This window comes from Babylonia areolata, chromosome 10 (assembly GCF_041734735.1).
Source record: "Babylonia areolata isolate BAREFJ2019XMU chromosome 10, ASM4173473v1, whole genome shotgun sequence".
In the NCBI taxonomy this organism is placed as follows: domain Eukaryota; kingdom Metazoa; phylum Mollusca; class Gastropoda; order Neogastropoda; family Buccinidae; genus Babylonia; species Babylonia areolata.
In genome coordinates, this window is record NC_134885.1 from 24,238,092 (window position 1) to 24,248,091 (window position 10,000).

Below are 10,000 nucleotides of genomic sequence, written 5' to 3' on the forward strand. Positions count from 1 at the left end.
AAAGTCGATAGATAAATAAATGAATAAATAAATGAATACATAAATACATAGAGGAATGAATAAATTAACAAACAGAGAAATAAATGAATGAGTAAATAAATAGATAAACAGATTAATCAATCAATAATTAGATTAATTTGTTTATCTATTAATTTATTTATTCATTTATTAGATAAGTAAATAAAATAACAATTAGATAAGTAAATAAATAAACTGAATAACTGAACGTTACAGAAGGAACGAACGAACAGATAAAGAGATGACATATAATGGTCTTTTCAAATGATTACTAAATGAACACATAAATAAAGAACTCAGCCTCTTCTTGGTATTAAGGCCTCCTCAACCCCACAGTCCCCTCTCATTAACCCCCTTCCCTCCCACCCCTGCCCCCCCCCCCCTCGACCCCCTCCCCCACTCCCGTGCCTACACCATTGACACCCACCCACCCCCAGCCCTCCACCCGACACCACCACAATCACCACCCCGCACCCTCGCCCCTCTCTCCCTCCCTCTCTGTCTCTCTCTCTCTCTCTCTCTTCCCTCCATCCTTCCCGTGGGTCGATAGTGACTTGCAGAGAGGTGTGATCAAACGAGATCTCGCGCGACACTTGACGTGACAGCACGTGCCATTAACGTCACTTGGCGACGTCAGGGGCCCGTGACGTCAAGTTGACGCCATTTTAATCACACGGCCTATTCAGGTTGGCGAATCTCTAATTCGCTTCGTCTGAATTTAGCGAACAAGGGTTTGGACGAAGAGAAGAAGAAAAAACGTTCGGGTTTTTAGTTGTTGTTGTTGGGGTTTTTTTTTCTTTGTTGTACTTTATTTTTCTTTCTTCATTGTTTCTGTTTGTCTTTTTATTTTCAACTCTTCTGGGAACGAATAAAAGAAAAGAAAGAAACTGTGCGTGGCAGCAGAGGAAGGGATGAGGTGGGGGTGGAGAGGGGTGGGGGTGTGTGTGCAGATCGAATGCCATGGTCCAACGAGGATATACTTAATACCAAAGCTGAAATACCAGTATGTTGTTGTATCAAAGGAGGTAGTTCCATTGTCGTCATGATGTAAGCAGCTTCGTGGTTTACTATATTTTGATGTAAAAACTTGCGTAAACTCACTCGAACCTTTCTCAGCTTTTGGCCTGTGTATATTCTATTTCCATGTATGTACATAACGAACAGCGACTTTCTGTACCTGGGTACTGACCAGAGAAGTATCATAGTGTTTGCACATATCATAACAGTGAACTTATGTAGGCCTTACTGGGGTATAGACAATAAACCAGTCTTGAGTCTGGTTATGTACATCATGTAACGGGCGCTATAGCTGAGTGGTTAAAGCGTTGACTTTCAATCTAGGGATCCCGGGTTCGAATCTCGGTGACGGCACCTGGTGGATAAAGGGTGGAGATTTTTCCGATCTCCCAGGTCAAAACATGTGCAGACCTGCTAGTGCCTGAAACCCCTTCGTGTGCATACGCAAGCAGAAGATCAAATACGCACGTTAAAGATCCTGCAATCCATGTCAGCGTTCGGTGGGTTATGGAAACAAGAACATACCCAGCATGCACACCCCCGAAAGCGGAGTATGGCTGCCTACATGGCGGGATTAAAAACAGTCATACACGTAAAAGTCCACTCGCGTACATACGAGTGAACGTGGGAGTTGCAGCCCACGAACGAAGAACATGTACATCATGCTGGCCTTCGTCAAAGTGCGACATCGGCAGCGACCACAACGAGCGACTTCCAGAGGTCCAGGCTGATCCAGACTCTGTCTGTGCCTCCACACTGGTTTGAAGAGCCACTTTCCTGTTCAGTTTCTAGAGGAGGGGCCACTGCATTCTGTAAAATCCATATACACTACACCCCATTTGCTATACAGAAGCCTGGCCAGCAGTTTAACCCGACGCCCGTAGTCAGGCTTTGAGGACTAAGAAGGGATACATAAAGAAATAAATGGATAAGTCATCAAATTATTGAATAGACAAATTAGAATAAATCAATGAATAACCTAAAAATTAAACAGAGTAAAAAAATAAGTGAGGAAATAGATAAAGAAATAAAATGAAATAAACAAAAAGAAGAAAAAAAGGACGCACGCACGCGCGCACGCGCGCACACGCACGCACACACACACACACACACACACGTGCACAACAACAAATGTGCAACAAATATGCAGTTTCTCCAGTTTATCGATGAATAACAGATACGATTAACATTCCCTCCAACCCAAAGGACATTCGTGGCTGTTTCAGAGTCCCAGTAGATTATGCTGTTTACAACCCCAGTACATCATATTTCAATTCAACTCAAATTCAGTTCAAAAGCACTTTATTAATCCACATGGAAATTAACGTGTGCAGTCACAGGCTCTTTGTTGTGGACACCAACATAGAAATGAACATTCGCATCATAAAGACATTAAAACAAGTCCATTAAAAACTCACAGTAGCCGACGATAGACTAAAACAAACCACTTTCACCACCACCACCACCACCATCCACACACACACACACACACACACACACACACACACACACACACACACACACACACACACAAACACACACACACACACACACACACACACAGAGATGTGCGTGCATGAAGACAATTAGGTATTGCACAACAATGTATACAAATAGAAAACATCCAGCAAGTAAAATGCATATAATTCTATTCAAAACCACACACTCACACCCACCAACCAACCTCCCCGCCCCCTCGACCCGGTCCCCCTTCGCACACACACACACACACACACACACACACACACACACACACACACACACACACACACACACACACACACACACGTTAAGACAAAAGACAATAAGGTATTGCACAACAACAGCTGTGTAACTTCCAGGTAAACTATGACATAGTCCCAAATACAGAGTTGTGTAAACATCCAGCTATACTATTCATAGCACCAGTGCATAGCTGTGTAACAATCAGGTGAACAATTTATAGTCCCAATACATTGTTGAACGGGTTCCCCATCTATTCTCTCTTCTGCGGTGAGAGGAAGGTGAGAAGAGAGTGTGGTGGTAGAATGGTTAAGATGCGTTTCTGCCAATACAGCGTCCGCGTGTGTGTGTGTGTTTGTGTGTGTGTGTGTGTGTGTGTGTGTGTGTGTGTGTGTGTGTGTGTGTGTGTGTGTGTGTGTGTGTGTGTGTGTGTGTGTGTGTGTGTGTGTGTGTGTGTGTGTGTGTGCATGAGAACGTGCGTGCTTGTGTAGTGCATGTTTAGGTGTGTGTCTTTGTGTCTGTGCGAGTGTGTGTGTGTGTGTGTGTGTGTGTGTGTGTGTGTGTGTGAGTGTGTACTTGTGTGTGTGTGTGTATGTGTGTGTGTGTGTGTGCGCGCGCGCGTGCGTGTGTGAGACTGTACGCACGCGCGCGTGCATGTGTATGTTTGTGTGTGTGTGCGTGTTTTTTTTTTAATGTGTGTTTGTATAGGTTAAGGAGGAGGTGCGTGGGTGCGCTCGCACGTGTGGGTGGGGGGTGTATGCGAGTGTGCGTTTGGAAAGAAGGGTGTGAGAATGATTGATATGGGATTTTGCCAGTTTATGAAATCATTCAGTTTTACTTGATTTGTTACGATGCATAGGAAACTGTTGTGGGACAGACCGGAGCAACACATGTTTCACAATTAACGGTAGTCGTAGAACAAGTTGTTGTAGTTCTAGTAGTACTATTGTTATAATTTTTACCATCATCACCATCATCATCGTCATCATCATCATCACCATTGTTATAGCTATTAGTTACATATTGGTTAGCACACCACGGTCCTTTCGACCTTTCTTTCTTTCTTTTTTTTCCCCCCTTTTTTCTTTTTTTTTCCCCCCGTCTCATCGTGCTTTGTACGAATCTTTTTATCAAACTTGTTTTATCCTCTCTGCCTACTGGGAATTTGGAGAAGGGTCAAACTGAGATATATGTTGGGTGTTCTCTCGCTCTGCTCTGTAATTATTGGTGGTGTTTTGTTGGGGTTTTTTTTCTCTCTTTTTTTCGTCTTCTCTCCCCCCCCCCCCCACCCCCCCACCCCCCCCACCCCCTTCCCCTTCTGTTTGTGAGCAAAGCTCTTGTCTTTCAGTAAAAACTTGTACCGTAGCGATGTCTCGGAAGGGCGCGGAATGTACATTAGCAACAGAATACTCCTACTTAGCAGACGTACGAAAATAAATGTAAAGCGAGACCCCCTTTCTCTCTCTCTCCCAAACCCGTGTCTCTCTCTCTCTCGTAAACTAGCCAGCTCTACCAGCAAACAGTGGCCGCCCTGCCGTATGACTTACATACCCATAATGCACGGCTAGCACGCCAAAACGCGTGCGGGTCGCGTGCCCTGATCGTTAGGGCTGAGCAGGGCGAAAGCTGAGCGGGGAATTTACGAGCAGGGAGGATTAAGGCAGGACAACGGTGGTGGGGGGGCTGGGGAGGTTGTGGGGGGGCGGGGGGGAGGGGGTCTTACCTGAGGACGTCTGGTGACCAAAGCAAGCAATGTCTGGTCTGTTCTTTTTTAGCGGTGGGCACTACTGGGCTTTATTATTATTATTATTATTATTATTGCACACCTCACCTCGCCGCCACACCTCACCACACCACACCTCACGGCACCTCACGGCACCTCACCACACCACACACATGGGAAAGGGTTGAGGGTCGCAGGGGGGGGCGGGGGGGGGGGAAGGACGGGGAGGGTGGTGGAATGGGGTCGTACTGGAAGGAATGGGAGGAAGGTGATGGGTGTGGGGTGGGTTGAGGGGGGGGGGGGGGAGGAGGTGGAGGGCGGGTGGGCGGGGAGGGGGGGGGGGGAGGACAGACTGACCAGTGGGATATCAGAATAATGAGAAGGCGGGGAGTAGATCAAATCTCTGTCTCTGTCTGTCTGTCTGTCTGTCTCTCTCTTTTATTTTTATTTTTTTAAATCTGAGGACACTTCGTTGTTCCGCCTGCCTGTTTGATCTGTTATGAGGACACATCGCTTGTTGTTGTTGTTGTTATTGGGGATTTGTTTGTTTGTTTTTGTAGTGTTTTTTTTTTAGGGGTGTCTTTTGTTCTTTTTAAGGGTTGTTTTGGTTTGGTTCGGGAGTAGAGGGTGTGTTAATTTGGGTTTGTTTTTTTTCATAGCTGCCAGAGCCTTATGTATATATATTGTTCGATAGATAGACAGATATATATATATATATATATATATATATATATATATATATATATATATATTGTTCGATAGATAGATAGGTATTAACGTCTGTATTGCATACTTACCCTTTAGCCAACATATCATGTAGACCTTTCTGTCTGATTCCTTCATGTGGCAGACCTACCTGTGTCTACCTGGACAGGAGGCACCGCGGTACAAACGGTCAGGCGTCGGACTACTGATCCAGTAACCGCCAGTGATCAGAGTTCGAGTCCCCGTTTCGACACGGTGCTGTTTGTGTCGATTGGGGAAGGCACTGTACCCCGATTTACCTCACCCCCACCCAGGTACGAATAAGAACTTTTACCTGACGGGGGGAAGGCTGAAGCGGCGGAGTGAGAGTATTGGGCCCATCTTTGTACCTTTTTTCGTATTATAATTATTTATTTATTTATTTATTTACTTATTTATGTACGCTTATCTATTATTTATTCACCTTTTTTTTTCAAGGCCTGACTAAGCGCGTTGGGTCACGCTGCTGGTCAGGCATCTGCTTGGCAGATGTGGTGTAGCGTATATGGATTTGTCCGAACGCAGTGACGCCTCCTTGAGCTACTGAAACTGAAACTGAAACTGTACGCTGAGCCCTTGACATATGTGGTAGTCAGTCGTGTTCGACTATGACCACCAGAACAGCAGAGAAGGCAACTGCTGTCCTACCTGGGCTAGAATTTGATTGCAGTGGAGTGTATCTTGCCCAAGTTACGTCCCCACTCTCTCGGCCAAAAGCGTTGTAGGACAGTCGGCGTTGGGATGGTTCCCAGAGACCAACTAGCCACCAAAACTGCAATACTAAGAGCCAGTGCAATCTTGCCTCCTAGTTTGAGAGTCATAGTCCTTCACAAAATACTGAGCTGTAAATAAAGTCCCATTGTGGTGGAGGAACAATAGATCATACAGCTCTCACTTTGCTGTTGGCCCAACTAACTGGAAGCTTTTGCCAGTGTGTGATATAAGCCGAGCGTTGGCTGACCCTTGACATAGTGAATATGAATTCACTGCCGAAATGGCCGAAAAAGGCTACGGCGCCTTTAACCTTTTTTTTGTGTTTGTTTGTTTGTTTGGGTTTTTTTGTTGTTGTTTTTTCCTGCCCCATCATCTGCGCCGTTTCAGTGGCATTATTCCCACGCCGCTCATTTAGATTCCCCCATACACGGCCACACCCGGGTTCGTCCGTCGCAGTTCCAACGTCGGCAGTCCACAGGGAAGCATCGATGTTAGGTCGCCTGGAGGCCACACACCAGAGGAGACCCTGCACTGCTGCTGAGTCACTTCGGTGGTGTTCAGTGGTGCCTGTTCTGTTTTAACGTACTTAGGACACCACCTACTAAGCCCCCTACTAACGACAATGTCGTTAGTCGCGGAGCCAGACTGAGTGAGCGTCTCTCCCAGAGTGGAGACCGCCACCACGTCCCTCAAACGTTTGGGTTTGGGTTGTTTTGTTTGGGTTTTTTTTGGTTGTTTGTTTTGTTTTGTTTTTAACCTGGATCGTGTTTTGACTGAACAGTTGGTTCACACGGTCAGGTCAGGGGCATAGCCCTTGCTACTGGTACCATGTAACCCAGTACTACCTACCGCACGTGGAGTCTCCTAACGACGGACCAGGCGGAGGAGGAAACCTTTCCCAACGGCTGTGAAGGCGGAAGAGGATGACCAAAGGGCAGGGGGAGCTCTTATCCTTGGCTGGAAGTCCTCCAAGGAGACGGAACTCCGAAGAAAAAACCTGCACCTGCCGATGCCGTTCTACACGTGGCTGTATCTGCACCTGTGGGACTGTGAGCGTCGGTAGGCGAGAGAGTGGGGAAGGGACTGCACAACTCCTTCACTAAAAAAAAAGAAAAAAGAAAAAAAAGTCACCTGTGCTGGTCAGGCAACCAGGCTAATGTCGGAACGACGAGCTGCGGCCTCTTCTCCCGTATGAGGACACACACCGACAGATAAGCCTGCCTGCATACTCATCCGTCGGTCCGACGGGAGACTCCATCATCATCATCAATGGTTCACACGACACAGTAGATTAGTGGCTCAGTGGTAATCTGTCCGACTAGGAATCGAGTGTCTACGATAATTAATTACACGGGCCGGAATTTTTATAATACTCCGCCTTCTTCCACAAGATTACTGGTGGTGGTCTGGACGCTAGACAATCGGATGAGACGATGATAAGTCGAGGTCCCGTGTGGAGCATGCCACTTTGCACGCGCACGTAAAAGAACCCGTGGCAACAAAATGGTTATCCTTGACAATATTATGTGGGGCGAAATATACACATGCAGAAAGAAAAAAGACAAAAAAAAAAAAAAAAAAAAAAGATGGGGAAGCTGCGTTGTAGTTTGTATTTGTTTTTCTTTTTATCACAAAAGATTTCTCTGTGTGAAATTCGGGCTGCTCTCCACAGGGAGGGCGCGTCGCTACACTACAGCGCCCTTGGGGGTATTTTTTTCTGCGTGCAGTTTTATTTGTTTTTCCTATCGAAGTGGATTTTTTCTACAGAATTTTGCCAGGAACAACCCTTTTGTTGCTGTGGGTTCTTTTACGTGCACACGGGACCTCGGTTTATCGTCTCACCCTAATGACTAGCGTCCAGACCACCACTCAAGGTCTAGTGGAGGGGGGGGGGGTGAATATCGGTGACTGAGCCGTGATTCGAACCAACGCGCTCAGATTCTCTCGCTTCATAGGCGGACGCGTTACCTCTAGGACATCACTCCACATACAATACAATACAATACAATACAATACAACGCAACGTAGTACAATACATTACAATACAATACAATACAATTCAATTCAACGCAACGCAATGTAGTACAATACAATACAATATAATGCTGCCGGTTATACTTCTCTGGCTGATCTGGAATCACTGGGTGTTTTTTGTTGTTGTTGTTGTTTTGTTGTTTTTTTTTTTTCCTTTGGCGGTTTCCCTGTCTGTCTGTGTGTCTGTCTGTCTGTATACCTGCCTGCCTGTCTGCTTGTCTCTGTCTCTGTGCCTGTGTGTGTGTGTGTGTGTGTGTGTGTGTGTGTGTGTGTGTGTGAGAGAGAGAGAGAGAGAGAGAGTGTGTGTGTGTGTGTGTGTGTGTGTGAGTGTGTGTGTGTGTGTGAGTGTGTGTGTGTGTGTGTGTATTCATATCTCTCTATGTCCCACCTGTCTCCGCCTACCCTCCTTCTCTCTATCTTTCCTCTCTCTCATCGGCTTCATCACCTTCGTATCTCCCTCCACCCCAATCTCTCCTCTGTCTGTCTGTCTGTCTGTCTGTCTGTCTGTCTGTCTCTCTCTCTCTCTCTCTCCTCTCTTTTTCTGTTTCTCTCTCTCTCTCTTTCTCTCTTTTTCTGTTTCTCTCTCTCTCTCTTTCTGTCTGTCTCTCTGTCTGTCTGTCTCTCTCTCCCCTCTCTTTTTCTGTCTCTCTCTGTCTCTCTCTCTCTCTGTCTCTCTCTCTCTCTCTCTCTTCCTCTCTCTCTCTCATGTCTTGGAATCTGTCAGAAGACGAATGAATCCCTTTCCCACCTGTGCGGACGCTCGCTGTCCTTGTGTTCCCCACCCTCCACTGGTGTTTTGTGGCCCAAGCCGATATGCAGAAAAGTATCGGAGTTATTGGGTTGTCTCTCTGTCTCTGTCTCTGTCTGCCTGTCTCTGTGTCTGTCTCTCTGTCTCTCTGTCTCTCTCTGTGTCTCTGTCTCTGTGGCTCTGTCTCTGTTTGTTTGTCTGTCCGTCTCTCTCTCTCTCTCACCCTCTCTCACTTTCTCTCTCTCTCTCACCCTCTCTCTCATCCTCTTTCTCTCTCACCCTCTCTCTCTCACTCTCTCCCATCCTCTCTCTCTCTTCCTCTCTCTTTCTCCCAACCCCTCTCTCTCTCTCTCACTCTCACCTCTCTCTCTCTCTGTGTCTCTGTCTCACCCTCTTTCTCTCACATATATCTTCCTGTCTTTCTTTACCTTTCCCGGCCCTCTGACAGAAGTGATGGCATGACCCGACAGTGCCCCCTGATTATCCTGTGCCCTCACAAGAAATCAGCAGAGCGACTTCCCTTCTCGCGATCTTTTATGATGAAGGTGCTGAAAAGTAATGTTGATCCCTATCGCTCTCTCTCTCTCTCTCTCGATATATATATATATATATATATATATATATATATATATATATATATCATTCTCTGTGTATGTGTTTCTCATATCTGTCTCTTCTCTATCTCTTTCTCTCTCTCTCTCTCCCTCTCTCCCTCTCTCTCTCCCACCCCACCCTCTCTCTCTATTTCTCTAAATCTATCTCTCTCTCTCTCTCTTAAGTCTGACCCAGTCTTTTTCCTCTCGCAATCCTCCGCGCTCTCAGCATCATCAGCTAAGCTGCAAGCATTACAGCAAACTTTCTTAGCCCGCCCAAAGCCTGGCTGCCTGCCTGGCTGCTGCTGCAGCCTACGGACCCAACTTCTACTGGACTTTCCCTTGCTAATTCCTCGCTCTGCACCCTGTCTTTCAGGGACCGGCGAGTTCGTTAATCCTGACCGGCCAAAAAGGGAGACGGTGAAGGGGTTAATGCTGGAGGCTAGCGGATTGACGCAGGCAAGGCGGAGTTCTTTCCCTTTTATGATGACATCCATCCATCCCTCTATCCCCTGGTTTTTCTGCTTCTTCTTCTTCTTCTTCTTGTAGGAGCGGGGATAATCCCGGCGATGAAGAGGAGATCGTGGAAACTACTCTCTCTCCCAGCCCCCGCTCCCAAACAACTGTTTCCAGCTGTCTCCCAGTTGGACTCGAACCTAAGTCACCGGATCAGTAATTACCCGGACG